The sequence below is a fragment of the Capra hircus genome, chromosome 9 (assembly GCF_001704415.2).
Source record: "Capra hircus breed San Clemente chromosome 9, ASM170441v1, whole genome shotgun sequence".
NCBI classification, from domain to species: Eukaryota; Metazoa; Chordata; class Mammalia; order Artiodactyla; family Bovidae; genus Capra; species Capra hircus.
Genome location: NC_030816.1, coordinates 25,874,005 through 25,896,802, shown reverse-complemented (window position 1 = coordinate 25,896,802; position 22,798 = coordinate 25,874,005). Strand labels below are relative to the sequence as shown.

General features: G+C 43.1%; 1 protein-coding gene across 3 annotated transcripts in view; it reads right to left on the bottom strand.

Annotated features, from left to right (window-relative positions):
* The window catches only part of FYN (FYN proto-oncogene, Src family tyrosine kinase), a 217,264-nt gene extending 214,892 nt beyond the window's left edge, over nucleotides 1-2,372 (bottom strand). For 2 of the 3 annotated variants that reach the window (XM_018053054.1, XM_018053055.1), the window contains exon 1: nucleotides 1,910-2,370. The gene's annotated coding sequence lies outside the window, so the exon portion shown is untranslated. Of the gene's footprint in view, nucleotides 1-1,909 lie in introns of all 3 variants that reach the window. The other variant, XM_018053056.1, reaches the window with a different exon arrangement.

The following is a 22,798-nucleotide window of genomic DNA, read 5'->3' as shown; positions in this document are numbered from 1 at the left end:
ACTTGAGACAGTTCTATTACTTATAACAGTCAAAGAGCCATGCTCTTAGGAATCAATGGGTTCGACCTAAGTTTTGACATTATTGATTAAGCATGTAACAGTCACTGGCTTACAGAATGGAACATTAAGCCCCCAGATTTACATTTACATTTCCTTTTTAAGAGGAACATCAAGCAGATGGTTTAAGAGATCAGGCAAAAGATTCTCTACCTTCTTCGCTCATAGCTAAGTGCCTCCAACACCTGAGACAGTTAACAAAACCACTTCCTCCAAAAATCAGTCCCTTCGTCTGAAAGCACAGGACCCGAGGGGCAGAGGGGCAGGGACTTGGGAGAAAGAGCACAAAGGGTGGAAAGTACAGCAGTGGCTTGGCGGTGAGAGGAAGGAAGTGGCTGTCTGAAGGGTACCCTGAAGCAGGGAAGAGAGACACAGTTCCCAGTGGTCTTCCAAATACCGACTTACTGCTGTGTTAGCAATGTCCCCAGGAGCTTCTTTAAATACAAGGGTGAAACAACCATCACTGGGTGGACAAGACTTCATCTCAAATGACTTCAGTCCTCCTTAGACTTGAGAGAAGCAAGTTAGGCTGCCTCACTCCTAGCAAACATCAATATAACTCTCTTTTGGAAACAAAATTCTCCCTCTCCCACACCCATGTATCCTACCCCCTACCATGAAAGGGAGTTAAAACTGGGCAAGGGAGGGTGCTACCCTGAGAGTAAAGCAACTCTTCAGACAGCTGAAATCAATTCCCCCTTCAATCTAAGAAGTACTGCAGCCGCCAGTCAACACTACCGGTCCATGAATACAGCAAAACGCCAGCACCTGCCACCCTGCATCTGGGGCCTTTTATTTTTTGGTAAATGTGGCAGGAAAGACTCTGAGAGAGAAGATCAACTGCTTTATCTGAGCAAAAGGGAAGCCCCAGGGAAGAGAAACAAGAAGCATCGCGCCCACCCTTGGGCACTTTATGCGTCTCCTCTCTGTGCACTGAAAGGGCTCTTTGTGTCACACACACACATACACACACACACCCGGCGAGTCTGTGTGATTTATTGGTGGGAGGAGGGGCGAGAAGGGTGATTTTATTATCCCTCTTCTCACTCAGTCCCAGCAAATCTCCGCCGAGGCCCAAGCCTGGTGGCCTCTTTCTGGCTCAGTCCCCTCCGCCTGTGGCCGCAGAGATAAGAGAGGGGAGGCGACCAAACAAAAACAGTCATCGATCTAGGGAAGTAGAGAGGAAATCCAGAGAGCTGAGAAGGAAGGAGAAAGGAGACTGAGGGAGCAGGAGGGGTGGAGGGGTCAGAGGAAGAGGAGCTAAGGCTCCAGCACGGGGGACTGGGGAAGGGTGGGTGGTGGCACAGGAAGAGTCGAGGGGAGGATGGGGGAAGTGCAAGGGAGGTGCCAGAAATAAGCTGGAGGATGCGATGGGAAAGGCGACGGCCACAGGAGGAGGAGGCCGAGAGGTGGAGGAGTGGGGCAGGGGTGGAGTGGGGTGGGGAGGGAAGCAGCACGGGGCATCAATTATTAAGTGATTACATCATCCCTGACATTAAAACAACACACACAGCCCGGGTCCCCGCGGGGGGCCCCGAAAAGAGGGCGGAGGCGGAGTCTGGGCCAGCCTAGCCACCCCCCAAGCCAATCCCTATTCACACCCTGAGGAAATGGACCCCCCAGCCCTGCGCTACCTCGGGGCTGCAGCCCGCAGAGGTTTCCTCCGGAGCGACCACAGCAAGACTCCAAGCAAGGCCAACTCCCTGGCAGCCCCGCGGGGAGCCCCAGAGGCAACGATGGCCAAGAGACTGCAGCGCCGGGCCCCGCGGCGGGGGCGGCGCTGCGCTCGGCGCCCGCGGCCCGCATCTCCGCAGCATCCCCGCGGCCCCGCGGCGCATCCCCGGCCGCTTACCTGCGCTGCGCTCAGGCTCCGGAGCCCATTCACATGGTCCACTCCCCGCCTCCTCCGGCGCGGCCGAAGCGGCTCCGGTGGTTGCTCGGCGGGCCCGGGAGCCGGTGGGCCTTCTGAGAGTGCCCAGGGGGCGGCGCCGGGTGTCCCCGGCCCGGCGACTGGATCCCTCCCAGGCGCGGGCGGCGGCTTTGTGTGCGCCTGGGGAGCCCTCGGTGCGCGGGGTGAAGCGCCGCGCGCCCGGGCGGTGATGGACGCGCGGCTCCGAGGGCAGCCTCTCTTCTGCTCCCTCGGCCGGTTGGCGGGCGGGTCTCGGCGGCCTTCGGCTCGCGGCGACCCCTCCTCCTCTCCCGCGGCAGCCCCCTCCCCGCCGGCTCCGCTCCTGACAGATGGCGCAACTGCAACGACGCGCCGCCGCTGCCGCGGCTGCTCCGAGCTACTCGCGCTGATGCTCCAGCCCCTCCAGCCCCAGCGGGGAGTGAGGGAGGGCGGGAGGCCCCGCGAGAGTGGCAGGCTCCACTGTCCAATCAACGAGCCCCTCGGGAGCAGCGGGCGGCGACCATTGGTGGTTGAAGCGGGGGCGGGGCGGCGATGGGTGGGGCCACCGAGTGGGCAGAGCGTTCCGGTGGCATTGGGCATCCTGGCGTGCTTGTGGTGTAAGGGTGTGAGAGGGGATGCTAGATTGCAGGAGTTGTGCGTGTGTGTTTTTTAAGGTTTACGTGGACTTGAGGTAGTGGGTTAGGGTAAGGAAAGAAGAGGAGAGTGTGAGCTTCAGTTTCTGCTTTGGAGAAGGTTGCAGCCGCTACTGCAGAAAGGCATCTGCCATTCCCTCAAAACCATGGAAACCTGCCTTGAGAAAGGGCTATCTTTCCTTTCTGTTGTCTTTTAATTTGAAGGTGGGAGGATAAATTGGGAAACTGTTAGGATGATTAAATTGTTTTCTCTGATCAAACCGAAGAGTGCGGAGCAAGGGAGAATCCCATCACAGAAACCTGGAAAAAAGAGAAACCTGGAAACGCACGGTTAATATTATCAGTAATTATAAGGAAGGGGAGGAAGAAAAGGAAGGGGATAAAACGGAATAAATTAGAATGAACTGATAGTCTTCTGATATATGTATATATATACAAGCAAAGTCTGCAGGAAGTATTAGGGAAATACGAGTAGGGGGTGGAGAGGGCAAGCGACTACTAAGGAATCTGCAATCACAGAGTGGGTATTTGTTTGTATAGCTTTTTCCAAAAGCATGTTCAATTGTAGCCATTGGTTGTCTTTGGTTTCTCATGAATTCAGCCTTCCCGTGGTTTTTTTCCTTCTCTAAATCTGAGCTTTTGCTCAGATTTTCCTTGATGAAATAATAGCTGGTTTAATATACAACTGGGAGTGCATCAGTCTTTATTTCCTATCCAGCATTTCTATGGCAGGATGTAACTTCATTAAAAAAAGCAAACACTTCAGCTTCCTGATTTTCTTTATAGGTAATTCCTGTTTACTGAAAGTTCTGCTCTAAGGCATGCTCAGATTCATTCTTCTTAATGATTTTGGCAAGAATCCTACCCTACCCCCTCAGCAAAATATAGTGCTCTGAGAAATATAAGTGAATTGGCATCTGCTTCTATGTTCAAAATCTATAATATTACCTTTCCTGCCCACTAAGTTTTGACTGTAGTTTTCAAATACCAGTCACTTTTTCTGCCTTTTTTCTTTTTGATACATAGTACTTTAAAAAAAAATTTAAACTAAGAGATATTTATATGGAAACTTCCCCCTGAGAAATCTGTGCAATATTGGGTGGGGAGGGGGTTGTTTGTTTTTAATCTATTTTTATTGGAGTATAGTTAATTTACAATGTCTTAGTTTCTGCTGTACAGCAAAGTGAATCAGTTATACATATACATATATCTACTGTTTTAGATTCTATTCCCATATAGGTCATTACAGAGTACTGAGCAGAGTTCCCTATGCTATACAGTAGGTACACAATACTTTTTAAAGTTGCTAACATTTGTTAAACAAATCCCCATTTTACAAATGAGGAAACTGAGGACAAGAGAAATTAAAAACTAAATTTAAAGTGATTGTATAGTGTGATTACTGGGTTTCTTTCTTCCTTAAAATACTGAATGAAATCATATTTAAATTATGTGTTGATAATTTATTTCATAATCCCAAGAAATGGAACCCCAACTAGGACTAGAAATTTCCGTACAAGAGAACACCAACTTCATCTAGCCAAGAACTGTTTATCTCAAGAGAAGAGGCTCTTCTTTCTCAGTACTAGCCTGCCATGGCTCTCCTAGTTTTCTATGGATTGGAATGGAGAGGCAATTGTCTAGAGCAATGATGCTGAAGCTGAAGCGCCAATGTTTTGGCCACCTGATACAGAGTCAACTTATTGGAAAAGACTCTGATGCTGGGAAAGATTGAAGGCAAAAGGAGAAGGAGTGGCAGAGAGTGAGATGGTTAGATAGCATCACCAACTCTATGGACATGAATTTGAACAAACTCTGGGAGATAGTGGAGGACAGAGGAGACTGGTGTGCTGCAGTCCATGGGGTCGCAGAGTCAGACACAACTTAGCAACTGTACAACAGCAACAAATGATTCTAAACCTTAGCATGCATCAAAATTACCAGAAGGGATTTGTTAAAATACTGATTGGTGACCTCCACCCCCAGAGGGTCTGATTCAGTGGACTTGGAATGGAGCCCAAGAATTTGCATTTCTAACAGTTCCCAGCTGATGCTGACGCTCCTGGTCTGGGTACCAGGCCTTGAAAACCGCTGATCTAGAACCAGGCTGTCCAATGTGGTAACCAAAAGCCACACCTGGCTCTTACACACTTGAAATGTACTTGAGTTTTTTGATATGTGACTAGTGCAAATTTAAATGTCCTGTGAAAGAAAAGACACATTGGATTTTAAAGATTTAGCATAAAAAATATAAAACATCGAAATGATTTTTATATTATTCACATGTGAAGATGATAATAGTCTGAATATATTGTGCTAAATAAAATATACTATTAAAGTTAATTTCACTTATTTCTTTTAACTTTTTAATGTGTCTACTAGAGAATTTAAAATAGCGTATGTGGCTCACATTACATTTCTACTGGACAGCACTAGACTAGATTATTTCTGATTCCAGCTCCACACTGCACACTGTTGACAGCACCTTGATGGGACAAATCACTTGCCTTTTCTGGCCCTTAGTGTTCTTATATGTAAAATGGAGACAGAGGAAGACTGATCTGAAGCACACTACTTGTTTGAAGACTAAATGGACATGAAAGGGTACCTTCTTCCTTTTTGAAGATAATGTCATGTACTCTCAGAAAAACCGCTCTTGAGATAGAGCCCTCCTTGGCATTCCATGTGAGGTTCAATTTATCTTACATGAAATCTGGAGTAGGTGGGGTGAGGCATCTCATTGTTTATGGTTTCTTCAAGAGGAGACACTTTTTTAGCATCTGTAACTCTAATAGCTCCTTGATCTAATTAGGGAACAAAATGAAGAGACAATGCAATTAAGATGACAGATTAACCTGCTCCCATCAAGACTTCATCCTGTTTTTGTAATTCTTTCCTTGCCTACCTTTCTATCTGTTGCCCTTCTTAAATGTGGGTTTAAATGGATTTGGCCTCCTAGGAGGATTAGCTAATGGTCTGAACAAGTGTATAGAGTACTGGGAAAGATTTGGATGCTATTCCCCATTTTGATCTACTGTGCAGGTCTCAACACACACCTTGATTAAAGATCCATGGCCCTGCCCCTAGCCTTCCTGAGATAAGCCATCTTGTCCTCTAAGCCCCCATACTGTTTTCTTACTGACAGCTTAATATATACAAACTAGAATGTAGACATTGTTCTAGAAATTCTCTTTGATTCGACGGGTACTGGTTATTTTTCTCTTTCTATTTCTTTCAATTTTCCTCTTCTTATCTGGGCTTTGTTTTGTCTCAACTGAATTTCTTATTCTCTTGTTTTTAAAGTAACATTTTCCTTCTCTTAAATTTTATTTAATTGAAATATTTTCTTGCTTGATAATTACATTTCAGTTTTAATCTCTTAAATGTTAACTCAACAGCCACATATATAGCAAGGGTAAGAATCCTTAATATAGAATGCTGACACATCCATAGGAAGCAAAAATGAATAATTCGATTGAAAACACATGAAAAGTAAGTGCATCCACAAGGTGAAAGTGAAAGTGTCTCAGTCCTGTCCAACTCTTTGCAACCCCATGGACTATACAGTCCATGGAATTCTCTAGACCAGAATACTGGGAGTGGATAGCCTTTCCCTTCTCCAGGGGATCTTCCCACCCCAGGGATCGAACCCAGGTCTCCCGAACTGCAGGTGGATTGTTTACCAGCTGAGCCAGAAGGGAAGCCCAAGAATACTGGAGTGGGTAGCCTACCCCTTCCCCAGCAGATCTTCCTGACCCAGGAATTGAACCAAGGTCTCCTGCATTGCAGGCAGATTCTTTACCAACTATCAGGGTATCAGTACTATCAGGGATCAATAAACATGAAAAGAGATATAACACTGCTTGTAATCAACAACCTAGTTGGCCAAAGACATAAAGGATGTAGGGAAGTGGATACCCACACTGCCAGAGAAGATGCTAATGGGTATTATATCACTTCTAGAGGACAACTTAGTAACATTTATGAAAAGCCCTTTGGGGAAGGAGAGGGTGGAACAAATTGAGAAAGCAGTATGGAAACATATGCATTACGATATGTAAAATAGACAGCCGGTGGGAACTTGCTGTGTGACACAGGGAGCTCCAGCCAGTGCTCTGTGACAACCTACAGGGGTGGGATGGGGTGGGAAATGGGAGGGGGGATCAAGAGGGAGGGGATATATGTGTACCTGAGGCTGATTCATGTTGATGTACGGCAGAAGCCAGCACAATATTGTAAAGCAATTATCCTCCAATAAAAAATTTTTTAAAGAAGTATATACCTTTGATATAGAAATTCTCCTTCTGGGAAAGAACGGAACAAGTTTGCAAAGATATGCCTGTGTTGTAAGTAATTGGAACATTGTCTATAATGATGGGATTTGGTATATAAACTACACTATGATAGAACACTGCATAGCCATGAAAATGCTAATGATGCCATTTATTTATGTGAAAAGATTTTCACAATAAAGTGTTAAGAGAAAAAAGTGAACAGCGAATTCGTATGGCTATGTGTACATGTAGGTATGTATATTTATTCCATTATTTTAAAATTTATCTCTATAGGTACATTTTCATAGAAAAGTATGTAAGTACATGCATTAAAATGTTAACAGTGATTTTTCTCCAAGTTATCAATTACAGTTTATCTTTATTTTTGATCTTTTCTGATTTTCTGAATTTTTTGCATAACCAAAGAAACAGTAAAATAAAACTTAATTTTTTTTTCTTTCTTTGCTACTATAATTTTCCCTTTTCTCTTCCTCCTCTTCTCTGCTTTTTTCCTTCCCATTTGGAGAATTCTTGCCAGAGAGGTGATATCTAGGAGAGGCCTCCTGCCAGGGCTAGGAGGGTTGGAGGCCTCCTGCTCTCATCCACTCACAAGTACCCTTCTAGCTTCTGATGGACCTCTTGGGACTTGTAAGAATGATTCTCCAAAAACAACTTTGAAAGCAGGAGACCCCTGGGAAATGCCCTAAGGCTAACCTCTGAACACCTGGTTTATTGTGAAACCCTTTTTCTGACATCTCATGGCATCAAGTTCTAATGGAAAGAACTACATCGTTTAAAATCTATGATGTCTAGACCATAGCCAGTAGATTTAGTCTGTTTTGGGTCCACAGCATGCCATGAGCCATAAGGTATTGGTCCTGGGAAAAATCTCATGTGTGATACAACACCCAGCCTGAGCTCAGGAGGAGGTGGGGACAGGTAGTGTTAAACCTGACTCCGAAAGAGGCCATGCCCAGCTTCTGAAGCTGGGATTCTGGTACTACTTTTATACTAGCTTGGTCTTGTCAAGTTTTGTCCAAAGTGGACAGTGGCTCCTCCTGTGGGGGGGGTGGCTACTTAGTTTGTGTCTCTCCAGGCCCCTCCCATCTTAAAAGGGTGGAGACCAGGCTGAATAAACAGGCATTATTATGAATGAGGTGTTAGAATCCAGGTCCACGGACCTCTGTTGGATGCTCTCAGTGGGTCAGGATCAGTACTGTAGGAGCTGGTCCTGTTGGAAAGGGTTGGTTCTACAGAGGAAGAGAGGCCATATCCCAGCCAGACCACAGGGAGGGTGGGAAGGGTGGTGGTGATTGAAGATGGTCTTCTTTGATTCTTTGCCTGACTCTCCAAAGGAGGCGTGGATTATCATCTGGTGTGGTCTAAGTGTATGGCAATGGAACTGAGTGGCCTTGAGTATCTAGATAGAAAGTCTTCTAATTTTATATAGTTGTCGTCCAGCAAACCTCCTACCAGAACCCTTGTAGAGGTCTAACTAGGAAGGCTTTCTTGTCATAAGATGGCCTGTCACTTTCTTTTACATCCTGACTAGCTGTACCTCTCACTCTGGCCCTTTCTTGACTATTTACTCTCATCTATTTCCTGACTTTACTGTATGCAGTGATGGTGTTTGAAGCTCCTCCTGTATGGTTGAGCCACAAGGAAGCCCCAGCCTGGTGCAGATAATCGGATCAGAAGCCTTCAGTCATCCATGGCATAGGTTGGTTAGACTTGATCTTCTCTGAGTGAGCTGAGCCTGACATGCCATCCCTGGGAAGACACTCAAGAGCTACGCTATGCAACCCACAGGTTCTGTGTGTGTGTGTGTGTGTGTCAACTGGTAGAGCTTCTAGAGTGTGCCCTTGATGATTCAGCTGTTTTTCCTGATCATGACCTGTTGTCATCCCTACCCACCCCCAAAGATAATGTCTCAACTTTCTAATTACTTTAGTGATCTATACCTGCATGAGACAAGAATTTTACAGCATGTATCTTGCCACTTTTGAGAATTCAAATATTCTGTCAGGTTGTCAAGTGGAAAAATGAACAGACGGAAGAGTAAATTATTGTTTCAGTCAAGGTTCTTGGTTGCAACATTAGAAATTAATTCTGTCTAATTTAAGCAAAAAGGAATTGATTAAAAGGATATTGGGTACTCATAGAATCAATTGCAAGATTTGAGGATCAGGCTCAGAAAACAAGCAGGAATCAGAAATGACCACCCAGGGACACATCAAAGGATGGGCTGTGCTGTGCTGTGATATGTTGCTCCAATCTTGTCTCTTTGTGACCCCAAGGACTGTAACCTGCCAGGCTCCTGTCCATGGGATTCTCCAGGCAAGAATACTGGAGTGGATTGCCATTTCCTCCTCTAGGGGATCTTCCCCACCCAGGGATTGAACCCACATCTCTTGTCTCCTGCATTCACAGATGGGTTCTTTACCACTAGCGCCACCTGGGAAGCCCGAGGATGGGTAAAAAGCTCTGTTAGGGCCTTCACACTGCCAGGGACTTCAGCCTGGAGGTGGATTTGAAGCTATCTCTTCCTTCTCCTCCCAGTTGCTGAAGATCCAAGTTCCTGGGTGGCAACATCCAATAGGCTGGCCATACAGCAGCTGTCCGGAGAAGGCAATGGCACCCCACTCCAGCACTCTTGCCTGGAAAATTCCATGGACGGAGGAGCCTGGTGGGCCACAGTCCATGGGACCGCGAAGAGTCGGACACAACTGAGCGACTTAACTTTCACTTTTCACTTTTCACTTTCATGCATTGGAGAAGGAAATGACAACCCACTCCAGTGTTCTTGCCTGGAGAATCCCAGGGATGGGGGAGCCTGGTGGGCTGCCGTCTATGGGGTCGCACAGAGTCAGATACGACTGAAGCGACTTAGCAGCACAGTAGCTGTCAGTGGGGGACAGGACTGGAGGCAGACGTTGGGAAGGGACATCCAGCTTCTTTAACTTCCATGCATAATGAGACCTTGCCCCCTAACCAGTTTAGATGATAAGACTCTTCCGCAAATAAGAGAGGAGGTGGATGCCAGGCCAAAATTTTAAAAGTGACAAATGCTCCCCCTACATTTGTTGTGGACTGTGTGAATTTGGCAAGTGCGGGTATGGAAACCCATATCCCTTTTACATTCTAGAGATTAATTTTTCTATCTTTTGAATCAAGATCAACTGCCCTGATCTTTGGAGGTTTCAATCCAGCCTAAAGGAGCAGTGCTTCTTCATATGACCCAAGGAATCAAAAGTTCAGTGAAAATTAAGCAACCAGAGAAGATCTCCAATGGACAAATTATAATTGAGGTTATATAAATTATACTCATTTTAAACCAAGAGAATCAAGTTTGCCAGGAATGGTTTATTGAAATGATTTGTTTTACCTCATACTGGGGTAAAACTGAAATTTATCCCCTCCTGCATTCAACTTATCATTTATTTTAATTCAATTTAATTTCTCATTTATTGTATTGCATTTGAATACACAGTATGCTTTCACAAAGCACACTTTCTCACACACTCTCCCAATAGAAAGAGAAATAATTTTATATCTACTCAAATAAGAAATTATACAAGAATATTGCTTTCACCACTGATACTTTTTTAAAATTAATTAGTGATTTTTTGGCTGCACTGGGTCTTCATTGCTGCCCCCAGGCTTTCTTTAGTTGCTTCGAGCAGGAGAACAACTTTCCAGCTGTGCAGGCTCCTCACTGCAGCGGCTGCTTTTGTCACGAAGCACAGGCTCTAGAGCCCTCGGCTTCAGCAGTGGTGGCTCTTGGGCCCTATAGCACAAACTCAGAAGCTGTGGCACATGGGCTTATTTGCTCCACAACATATGGAATCTTCTTGGACCAGGGGTAGAACCTGTATCTCCTGGATTGGCAGGCTGATTCTTAACCACTGGACCACCAAGGAAGTCCTCACCACCAATACATGACACTGTTCTAAAAATTCTAGCATACGCAATAAAACACAGGGGAGAAATGATATGTATAGATAATGAAAAGGAGACAAACTTCTTATTATTTCCTGTTGATGTTGTCTGCCTCGAAAGATCAAGAGAATCAATTGAAACACTATTAAAACTATTAAGTGAATTCAATAAAAAAAAGTCAGTTGCCAAAGATCATGAGGTTAGGTTCTAATAACAGTGAGTGAGGTCAAAGTTGGCATAGCTAAAATCACCCTTTAAAATTCTCCAAATTGCCCTAAAATACTGTATACATGGGGTTGTGAGTACAACTCTATTCACTGTTTATATATAGAAAACAGTGTAATATACACAGTGTTATGTATACATATGTATAACATACACATCTGTGTAATATGTATAGTAATTTGCAGCACATTAGAGCATATATGTAAAGAAATTAACACTTTTTTCATGACAAAAACTTGTGTTTAAATATGGCATTGTATGCATTGATGATCTATCTCAACCATACACAAAAAATCAATAACTTATTGCCAGTTAGAAATTATAATTTTATGTCTCCTTTACAATGGCAACCGAAAATAACACGGGGTTATTTCTCGGTTTGTGTCCCCTTCAAAGCTGACCTCTAGTCAAGGATGAATGATAGACTCGTTTGTTGAAGAGTGATCCCAGGGACCCAGTCTGTGAATGAGGATGGGAGATGGGGACAGGAAGGATGTCAGTAGAGGGTGCATCATCAAGCTAGATTTTCCTGGGGGCAAATAGAGCGTTCCCCTTGCAGACCCCTCCGGGAGACAGTGTGAGCATGTGACAGAGTTACAACAGAAGGCAGAGGAAGCCGGTGTTTACTCACCAACTCTCCACCATCATCAGTGAAAGGCTATTTCTAGGGAAATAAACTCCACATTTCTGGCTGGCCCTGCCAACAGTCCTACTAGGCTCCTATGGCCAGAAAAGGCCTCTCTCGAGCCACAGGGGTGCCCAGGAAGCGGCCCCTGGAAAGATAGGGGATGTAGATAGGGGATGCCAAAGGTATTTGGTGGGAACAGCACTGGCGGTGTCTACCACATGTTAACCTAAAAAGGAATGGGATCTAAATATAAAAACTGCACATTTCCACTGAGAATCATAAATAAAAAAGTTAAAATGGAGAGATGGACCATGTTCCTAGGAGGAAAGACTTAATAACGTTAAGATTTTAATTTCCCTAAAATTCATCTATAAATCAAATACAGTTCCAATTAAAATTCTACTGAGGATTCTTTTTTTCTTCCAAGTGTATCTGGAAGGGAAAAAATGAGTGAGGATAGACGAAAAATTTTGAAAACTTCAGCGCAGTCAATATGGCCCTTAAAAATCCTTTAAATACCGAGAAGGTATTATCTTGGCCTTACCAGATATTAAATTAGATTGGTAGTGGTGCAGGGACAGACAGACAAACAAAGCAAGTGCCCTAAAGATTGCAGGAACACACTCAAATATTTCTAAGTATGTAATCACATGTAGCGTTTAAAAATAAACCATAAATGAAAGAAACAGTAAATAAATATTATTGGTACAAGTTATATCTTGCATCACATAGCAGAAAAATTCCACATGGATCTAAGATTTAAGTGTAAGTTACAATATTAAAGTATCAGATAGAAGAAAATGAAGGTGCATTTTTTGGGATAAGTCTATAACAAAATGAGTAAGTCTAGCCTAAGCTTGACAATTGAGAAGGAATCTTAGAGGAAAAAAATGAATAATTTGAGCCCACTGAAGTAAAAAATACCTATGGAGCAAAACCACCACAAACAAAACAGAAAAAGATAAAAGAGAAAACATGAATATGCTTACTATATTAAAAATGCTTGAAGTTCTTGAAAATCAACAGGAAAATATTAAGATATAAATCAAAATTAAATTGAGTAAAGTATCTATTCATTCAGTTCAGTTCAGTTCAGTCGCTCAGTCATGTCCCACTCTTTGCAACCCCATGAAGCGCAGCACAGCAGGCCTCCCTGTCCATCACCAACTCCCTGAGTCCACCCAAAACCATGTCCATTGAGTCAGTGATGCCATCCAACCATCTCATCCTCTGTCGTCCCCTTCTCCTCCTGCCCTCAATCTTTCCCAGCATCAGGGTCTTTTCAAATGAGTCAGCTCTTCACATGAGGTGGCCAAAATACTGGAGTTTCAGCCTCAGCATCAGTCCTTCCAATGAACACCCAGGGCTGGTCTCCTTTAGGATGGACTGGTTGGATCTCCTTGCAGTCCAAGGACTTGCAGGAGTCTTCTCCAACACCATAGTTCAAAAACATCAATTCTTCGGCGCTCAGCTTTCTTTATAGTCCAATTCTCACATCCATACATGACCACTGGAAAACCATAGCCTTGACTAGATGGATATTTATTGACAAAGTGATGTCTCTTCTTTTCAATATGCTATCTAGGTTGGTCATAACTTTCCTTCCAAGGAGTAAGCATCTTTTAATTTCGTGGCTGCAGTCACCATCCGCAGTGATTTTGGAGCCCAGAAAAATAAAGTCAGCCACTGTTTCCACTGTTTTGCCGTCTATTTGCCATGAAGTGATGGGACCGGATGCCATGATCTTAGTTTTCTGAATGTTGAGCTTTAAGCCAACTTTTTCACTCTCCTCTTTCACTTTCATCAAGAGGCCCTTTAGTTCTTCTTCACTTTCTGACATAAGGGTGGTGTCATCTGCATATCTGAGGTTATTGATATTTCTCCGGGCAATCTTTATTCCAGCTTGTATTTCATCACTCCTGGCAATCATTATTCCAGCTTGTATTTCATCCAGCCCAGCATTTCTCATGATGTACTCTGCTGCTACTGCTGCTAAGTCACTTCAGTCGTGTCCAACTGTGTGACCCCATAGATGGCAGCCTACCAGGCTCCCCTGTCCCTGGGATTCTCCAGGCAAGAACACTGGAGTGGGTTTCCATTTCCTTCTCCAATGCATGAAAGTGAAAAGTCAAAGTGAAGTCGCTCAGTTGTGTCCGACTCTTCGTGACCCCATGGACTGCAGCCTACCAGGCTCCTCTGTCCATGGGATTTTCCAGGCAAAAGTACTGGAGTGGGATGCCATTGCCTTCTCCGGATATACTCTGCATATAAGTTAAATAAGCAAGGTGACAAAGCAGCCTTGACGTACTCCTTTTCCTATTTGGAGCCAGTCTGTTGTTCCATGTTCAGTTCTAACTGTTGCTTCCTGACCTGCATACAGGTTTCTCAGGAGGCAGGTAAGGTGGTCTGGTATCCCCATCTCTTTCAGAATTTTCCAGAGTTTGTTGTGACCCACACAGTCAAAGACTTATGCATAGTCAATAAAGCAGAAATAGATGTTTTTCTGGCACTCACTTGCTTTTTCAATGATCCAGCGGATGCTGGTAATTTGATCTCTGGTTCCTCTGCCTTTTCTAAAACCAGCTTGAACATCTGGACATTCATGGTTCACGTATTGCTGAAGCCTATTCAAGAAATGTTTCTTGAGAGCCTGTTCCTTGGGAGGCGGGGGCCATGAAGATAACCAAGGATACAGAGTGGGGATACTTGGATAGAGTGATTGGAGAAGGTCTCTCTGAGAAGCAGCATATAAACAAGACCTTTAGGATGAAAACACGTCTTCTAGGTACGGAGGGGTGGGAGAAAGTGGGAAAAGCCTTCCAGTCTGAGGAAATAGCATTTGTAATTGCCCTGTAGTGGCAAAGTTTAGTGATACAATGAATGGGAAGGAGGGCAGCATGGTGTGGAAGAAGACAGGGAATGTGGCAAGAAGTGAAATGGAAGAAGCAGATGAGGATCAAAGCATGCAGAGCCTTCTAGATCATGATAACAGGTTGGGAATTTATTCGAAAAATTAGGGGAAGCCAGTGAATGGCTTTGAGTAGGAAAATGATATGATTAAAATTTCCGCTTAAAAAGCAGATCTTAGTCCAAGTTTGATGCACGAAACAGGGCACTCAAAGCCGATGCGCTGGGACAACCCAGAGGGATGGGATCGGGAGGGAGGTGGGAGGGGGGTTCAGGATGTGGTGGGGGGGACAGATGCACATCCGTGGCTGATTCATGTCAATGTATGGCAAAACCCACCACAATATTGTGAAGTAATTAGCCTCCAATTGAAATACATTAATTAATTTTTAAAACTAGCAGGTCTTGTGACTACTTTGTTTTTTAATATGTATATTTGGCTGTGCTGAGTCTTAGTTGCAGCATGCAGGATCTTTAGTTGTGGCCTGTGAACTCCTGTTTGCAGCATGTGGGATCTAGTTCCCTGACCAGAGATGGAACCTGGGCCTCCTGCATTGGGGGTGTGGAGTCTTAGCCACTGGACCACCAGGAAAGTCCCTTGTGACTGCTTTATGAACAACAGGTTGGAGGGATGCAAGAAAATAAGGGAAGAGGGTGAAGAGATGGGAAGTGACTATGGTGGTGCTGACCTGGATTGAGGTTTATTGAGGAGAGGGAGGGAAGTAGAAGCATTAGGATCTATTTTGGAAAAAGAAACAGTAAGACTTGCTTATGAGTGAGAAGGGAAAGCCCAGTGGGGAAGGAGAAAGCAACCAAGAATAACCCTCAGGTTTCCAATGTAAGTAGCTCTGAAAATTGTGGTGATGTTTAAGTCAGCAAAGACTGAGGAAATAGCATCAGGCGGTGGGGGGAGGGGGGTGGGCGCGGAGGGTGGGGATCAATTTTTTTTTTTTTTTAGAGCATGTTAAATCTGAGAGTCCTGTGATACATCCAAGCAGAGATGCTGCCATCAGTTGAATACTATCAGGAGAGAAGTTTTAGTTAGAGATGTATATGTGGTAATTAGTCTATGTGCTGATTAAATGGGGAGTGAATGAGTTCACACAGAGAGGGGGCCTAGGACCAGGGCATGGAGGGTCAGGTAGAGGCCAAGGCTGAGAAGGAACAGCTACAGAGACAGGAAGATGTGGTATCTCAGAAGGCAAGAGAGGAGGGTGTTTTAAGGAGGAAGTGGTATGGTATCAAGTACTACCAAAAGGTCTAGAAAAATGAGATGAGAGAAGTGATCCTAGGATTTGGTGAAGTAAAGGTCACCAGGGATGGGTGAGGATCAAACTGAGGGATCAGAGATCAGACACCGATTAGTGTGTCTACATCTTTGTAAGACATTTGGCCCTGGCAGAGTGCAGGAGCAGGCAAGTCTCAGAACAGAACATGAGTGTCCATAAACAAATGAAAAAGCATTTCACCTGAACCCAAGGAAAATTAAAACAGAAAAGGCAAATCTCTGTTAAACTATCAAATTGAAAAAATACCGAATATTTTTCAAAGTGGTGGTGAGTGTTGTCCTCTGCCAGACAGTACTAGAGGAGCTGCAAGTTCATGCAGCATTTCTGGAAACTGAGTTTCGTGTTAACCATTTTGACACAGCCATCTCACTCCTAAACACTACATCTGAAGGAAATAATCAGGGGTGTGTGCAAAAATTTGACTGTAAATAGTTTATTTTTGTCACAGTGTAAATTGTATAAAGTAGTGACATATTGGAAATAACTGAAATGTTCAACAATAAGAAACTGGTTGAATTACAGCATATCATTACAATTGAATTCCTTGCAGCCATTAAAATTTATATTGTAGAAGATTATGAAATAGCATGTAAGAGATGATAGCATATGTTACAAAACATTGTATGACAAAGACTCATATTTATTTAGTACTTCATACACACCAGCACTATGATTAATGCTTTACACAAAATAATGTTGTCACTAAAAAAACTATGAAGTCAATATTCTTCTTTCCTTACGTTATAGATAAGGAAACGAAAGCTGAGATTGGTTAAACAAAACTTGCCTAAGGACATGCAGCTGGTATGTGGTGGAGGCAGCACTCTGCTGCTCTTACCAACATTCTATTTTTACTAATTTTTCGTTCTTTAGTCATTTAGTCATGTCCAACTTTTTGCGACCTCCATGGACTGAAGCACTCCATGCTTCCCTTTCCTTCACTATTTCCCAGAGTTTGCACAGACTCGTGTCTGTTGAGTCAGTGATGCTATCCAACCATCTTATCCTCTGTCACCCTCTTCTCCTCCTGCCCTCGATCTTTCCCAGCATCAGGGTCTTTTCCAATGAGTTGGCTTTTTGCATCAGGTGGCCAAAGTATTGGAGCTGCAGCTTCAGCATCAGTCCTTCCAATGAATATTCAGGGTTGATTTCCTTTAGGGTTAACTGGTTTGAGCTCCTTACAGTCCAAGGGACTCTGAAGAGTCTTCTCCAGCACTACAATTCAAAAGCATCAATTCTTAGGAGCTCAGCCTTCTTTACAGTCCAACTCTTACATTGTACATGACAACTGGAAAAACCACAGCTTTGACTATGCAGACATTTATTCATTCAGATAATGAATCTATACTAAAATGTTGCATCTTGTGGTGGGACCATGGGTGATCTTCTTAACTGTGGTGTTTTTTTTTTACCTATATTAAAAAAATTGCTATCAAAAATTGTCTAAGTAATAAACGAATTTTGGAGAATAAATGAGTGTTTTTCCATATTCAGAGGATAAGGTTTTAATATCATGAATCATGATATGTCTTAATAGACTGGTGGCCTAATTTCTGCCAGAAAAAAATTAATCATAATTACAAAACCAGATTCATCTTTTTGGTCAGAGGTTCCTGTCTTCTCACTGATGTAGCTAGTGTCCCTTTAGTTGATATTTCATTCATTCTGTTATCTAGAGTGAATTCTGCAGTTTATTTTAGCCATGTACCAGGAAAGACCATCGATGACGGACATTCTGTGTTGGGATGCCTCCATGAGATTTCTTTATGTAACACAGGTAGGCTTTGATTACTCCAGCTTTCAAAGTTCTTCAAATTAAAGGTTATTATAGACACACTTTATGGCATGGAACTTCAGTGCCTCAATTAGCTGTTTAAGTATGTATCAAAATGCCTTCAAGATTATTTCCTTAGAATCTCTATCCTCCAGTAGGCAGTTTCAGTCCATCTCTGAAGAGGTGATGGTGATGGTGTTGGGATGGGGTAGCTATTACATGGCTTTTGTTTGTATCATAGCTCAAGTCCCATCTCTTGAAATGCAAAACCACAAATAACAACACAGTGTCCAAAAGGCATTAGGCCTCACTTACAGTGACGGTGTACGATGAATGTCTGCCGTATTTCTCTAGGTGGTGACCGGCTTGAGGTGCAGATAAAAGACCTGCTGTGGGTCCTGACTGTGTCACTCATTAGCTATGTGCTCTTGGGCATTGCTCAGCCTCCCTCCACTGCAGTTTTCTCATTTGTAAAATGAGGTTAAACAGGGAGACCAGTCTGGCACTCTGTGATGAACTTAGAGGGGTGGGATGGCTGGGAGGTGGGAGGGAGGCTCAAGTGGGAGGGGATATATATATATATATATATATATATATATATATAGTTATGACCAATTCTCATTGTTGTACAGCAGAAACTACAGAACATTGTGAAACAATTTTCCTCCAATTAAATAAATAAATTTTAAAAAGTAAAATGTGGTTAAGAGCACACACATTAAAGGATCATTGGAAGGTTAAATGAAGTAATATAGACTAAATCCTAGCACAGGGCCAGGAAAGATTTAATACCTTAGATAGAAGCTCAAAATATATTTAAAATCATTTCAAAATAGTGGACTGCTTTGTTTCTCTTGAAAAGACTGCAGTTATATTTTAGGGTTCTTATTTCTTATTTTATAAATAAGGAAACTGAAGATTTGAGAGGTCATTCATTTCCTTTTTTTTTTGACAACGTCTTGGGTCTGTGTGTGTGTTCAGTGCCATGCTACGGGTTCAGTTTTATAACGAAGACTACAACTTCCTTAGGAATGCCTTTAGCTGCAAATAACAGAAAAACTGATGAACACTGGCTAAAAATTGAATTTATTCTTCTCAAATCAAGATGTCTAGAGATAGCCAGTGGCTGGCATTGGTTCATTTTCTCGGTGGGGTCATCAGAATTCCAGGCTTTTCCTGTCCTTCTGCTTTACCACCCATGACATGTTGGCTTTTCTCATCCTCTCATGATGGCAGCACGACTGCCATGGCCGAATGCTTTGTGACATTTGAGGGCCAAAATTGGCAGATGGTGGGTGGGTTGGCCAGACCTATGTTCCTTGATATCAAAGACTGCCCAGTATCTGAACAAAACGGGGGATCTGTTGGATAAGCAATGGTAGAATCTGCCAGTCTCCATCTCCTGACACCCAAGCCATCGTGTCTTCCTCTCTCCTGTGATGACCCTGTGCGCCGATACCACCCCGTTCCCTAATGTATTCATCTAGACTCTGTTATCTGGCCTGTTTTCCATAGCACTTCTGACAGACACCCTACAGACAGGATCGCTGAGTCTCTATTTTAAATAAACCTATTCATCAATTAGTTTGGGAAAAAAAAATACTGTTATGTCTTCCTTATTACCCCCAGAGTTCCAAACATTAAAAAAGCCAGTAAACCCTGAATGTTTGATGAGTGTCTTTGGTTTAAAGCCAAGCTATTAAAATTTCAATATAACTGAAGTTTATTGAAACTTGTATATGGTCATACACATCTGTAAAATGAATCTTAACTTTGCAACCTTTAAAGAAAAAGCCAATAAGCCCAGATTATTTATTAAAAACCCTCCTATGTTGCCAGAACCCACACTGGAGTAAAGAAAAATATACTTCTGAATGCAATTTATTTTTCTTGATGCAGCTTTAGGGAGATTCTTGTCATAATTCAATTTCTTCTCCTTTCTTTGTTATGAGTGTATTCCTCATGAGTTCATAAGACAGAGAACAATTACTGAGGACACAGCTGTGGTCCAGTCAAGCTATAGATTTCAATATTCCTATGAAAGCATAGTCAGAACTTAAGACAAGCCAGGCTATATATCTATAGGAAATGCTGCTGCTGAGCTTAGTAGCTCAGTTGAGTCTGACTCTTTGCTACCCCATGGACTGTAGCTCACTAGTCTCCTCTGTCTATGGGCTTTCCCAGGCAAGAATACTCGAGTGGGTTGTCATTTCCTTCTCCAGAGGATTTTCCTGACCCAGGGATCAAACCTGTATCTCCTGCATTGGTAGGCAGATTCTTTACCACTGAGCCACACGGAAGCCCATATGTATAGGAAATACCCGATTTTTAAAAAAATCACTGGAAAACTGTTACTTTGTACAGGATTTTGCTGCCTGAAAGGACTGAGTACATGAAGTTATTTGAGAAATAAGATGATACAAGTTACTTTAGCAAATATTACATCATATTTATTCCAGTGAACAGGGTAACAAGGTTGGATCTTGAGGTTCTCAGAAAGGCCTTGCTAACAAGAAACCATATGTGAATTTAGTTATTAACTCATTTGGAATTTCTCTTCTCCTTATCTCCTATCTCACAGTGCCCAATATTGCAATTTTTTCCAGCATTCATGATCTTGGAGTTCTGCCTACATTTCTGGTAAATCTTTTTAAGACTCAGGATTGCTCCAGGATTTATTCTTTTGAAATCTATTACGAGGGTTTCCTCTCTGCTAACCCCATGGTGTGTGTTCTTTCTTTCTTTGTGTTCCCATAGCTATTTCCACTGTGTCTTTCAAGCAGCACAATGCACTGATGAGGAGAGGGAAGCTGGTTGAGAATGCTGAAGATTGGAAAATTGGGTCGATGCCAGAAAAGTGTGAGCCGGCCTGTTTTTCCCCCTTGACTCATCTACTTGCTCAGATCCCTGAAGAGGGGAAAGACTGAGTCTGAAGAAAATATGAGAGGTCTCTTGTCAATGAAAACACGTAAACACAGGTTTGCACATTTTAGGCAGTATTATTCCATGGACAGAGGAACTTGGTGGGTTTCAGTCCGTCCATAGGGTCTCAAAGAGTCGGACACGACTGAGTGACCAACAGTATTAATATAGCTATTCAGTATGATGACAGGAAGCTCTCTCAAGCAGATCCAAGAAAAATGATATGTGTGGAAACAGCAAATCACCCTTAGAATTTTTAAAAGGTTAATAATAATAATAATGTTCAGGTTCTCCCGCATTTACTTCCTGGCTCACAGTGTTTTCCATCTCAGGTCTACCCTTTCTTACCTTCAGAAAAGAGGATTTGGGTTTTCTATTTAACTAGGTACTCATTAAAGCTAAGCCAACAGCAGGATGCTTCCCCATCGGAGGAAGAGGGGCTCTAGCCAGGAAAAGGACAGAGCTTCCTGAGAGCAGCCTGGAGGGAGTCAGAGAGGGACGCCAATGGGGGGTTAACTTTTCAAAGCTGCTTTTCCCTTTTGGAGGAGAAAGAGGCAGATCAGAGGGTTGAAGTTCCCTCACAGCACTTCTAAAAGCTACTTAGGACTTTATCACTACCCAACCAAAACTACAATGTACAGCTGGGGTGCCCATTTCAGTTGATTCAGTTGAAAAGGAAGAAACAGGGGACCCACTTACAGATTTGGAAACAAAAGCCCAGGACTGGAACTGAGAAGGGCCTCGGTGATTATCACCATCATCATCTTCCTTTCAATTGAAATGTTCCGTAGCATTGCTCACGCCGCCTTAGGAATGTCTGGTGGGGATACCCAATAGCTACTATCAATGGTTACTTCTGGGGAAAGGTCATAGGACATCAAGGTGCTGGAGGGACTTTGACTCTTGGAGCTTTTGATAAAGTCCATGCATTATTTTTACTTTCGAAAACTAGTGATTTGACTTCTAAAGTAGTGAGCAGACATGGTGATTTAAATGAGCTACTTTACTACTATTAAAGAGAGGTGAAGAAAAGGAATAAAGGAAACCCTTTTTCTAGAGCAATGGTCCCCACCCTTTTTGGCACCACGGACCAGTTTCGTGGAGGACAATTTTTCCATGGATGTGGCAGGGTGAGGGGGGAGGATGGTTTCAGGATGATTCAAGCACATTATATTTATTGTGCACTTTATATCCAATCTAGTGCTGCCACTAATCTGACAGGAGGTACCAGTCCATGGCCCAGAGATTGGGGTCCCCTGGTCTAGAGATCCCCACCAATGGTGAGACTGACATACCAGCCCTATCCATTCAAATAGAAAGATGAACAGCATGATGGTAGCCACTGAGAAGCAGGGGAAGTTGGATTTTAATACAGTCCTACAAATATGAATGTGCTACATTGGATTTCCTTTTCTTTTGTTATCTGTTCAGGGGTTACTTCATTTGCTTTTGATGGATGGTATAGCCTTCATACATCTGAGAGGAGCTTTGGGCCTGGTTTTCCAGAATCCCACTGTTTCACCAGGTTCCTGAAGCATTCCTCCCACAGGGTTGCATGCACGGTTTCAGTGGGATTTCTTTTTTCTCTTTCAGTTTCTGCATGTAAATCAAAAACTAAAAAGCCTGTGGGTTGGAATGAAAGAACACTGGGAATAGATGTATCTTCTTCCATTTGGGAGCTCTGAATACAAATCACTGTCTAGGGCTGAGGAGAGGGAGAGAGGGGGAGAGGAATAATATGGGATCAGTGGGCATAGCCTCATTTTATAATTAAACATAGGAAACTTTGATTGCTATAGAGATAATTCTCATAGATAATGGTGCAATGTCACAAGTATTTCTTGATTTCTACAACTGAAGTGTTTTTTTTTTTTTAGAGAAATGTGGATCTCTTTGTTTTGTAAATCATAGAGCAATTTATGGGCCCATAAGGAGCTCCCTGAGCAGAGGACTCTAATTAGGAAGGTTTTTGTAAAACTCATTTCTTAATTATCTCTTCACTTTTATATGCCTCAGCCTTTTTCATTTTACTGGTTTTCCTTTCTCATCAAATGGACTTATTTATACCATTCTCATCCTAGAACAAAGAGAGACCCCCTCCCTGGCAAAACGTCTCCTCCAGCTACTACCCTTTCCTCTCCTTTCCTTCACAGCTAGGTGGTTAGATGGTGCGCAGAGTGCTCAATCACCCCAGTGTGCCTGGGGCAGCCATGGCTATGGGTTTCCAGTGCGTAAAACTAGC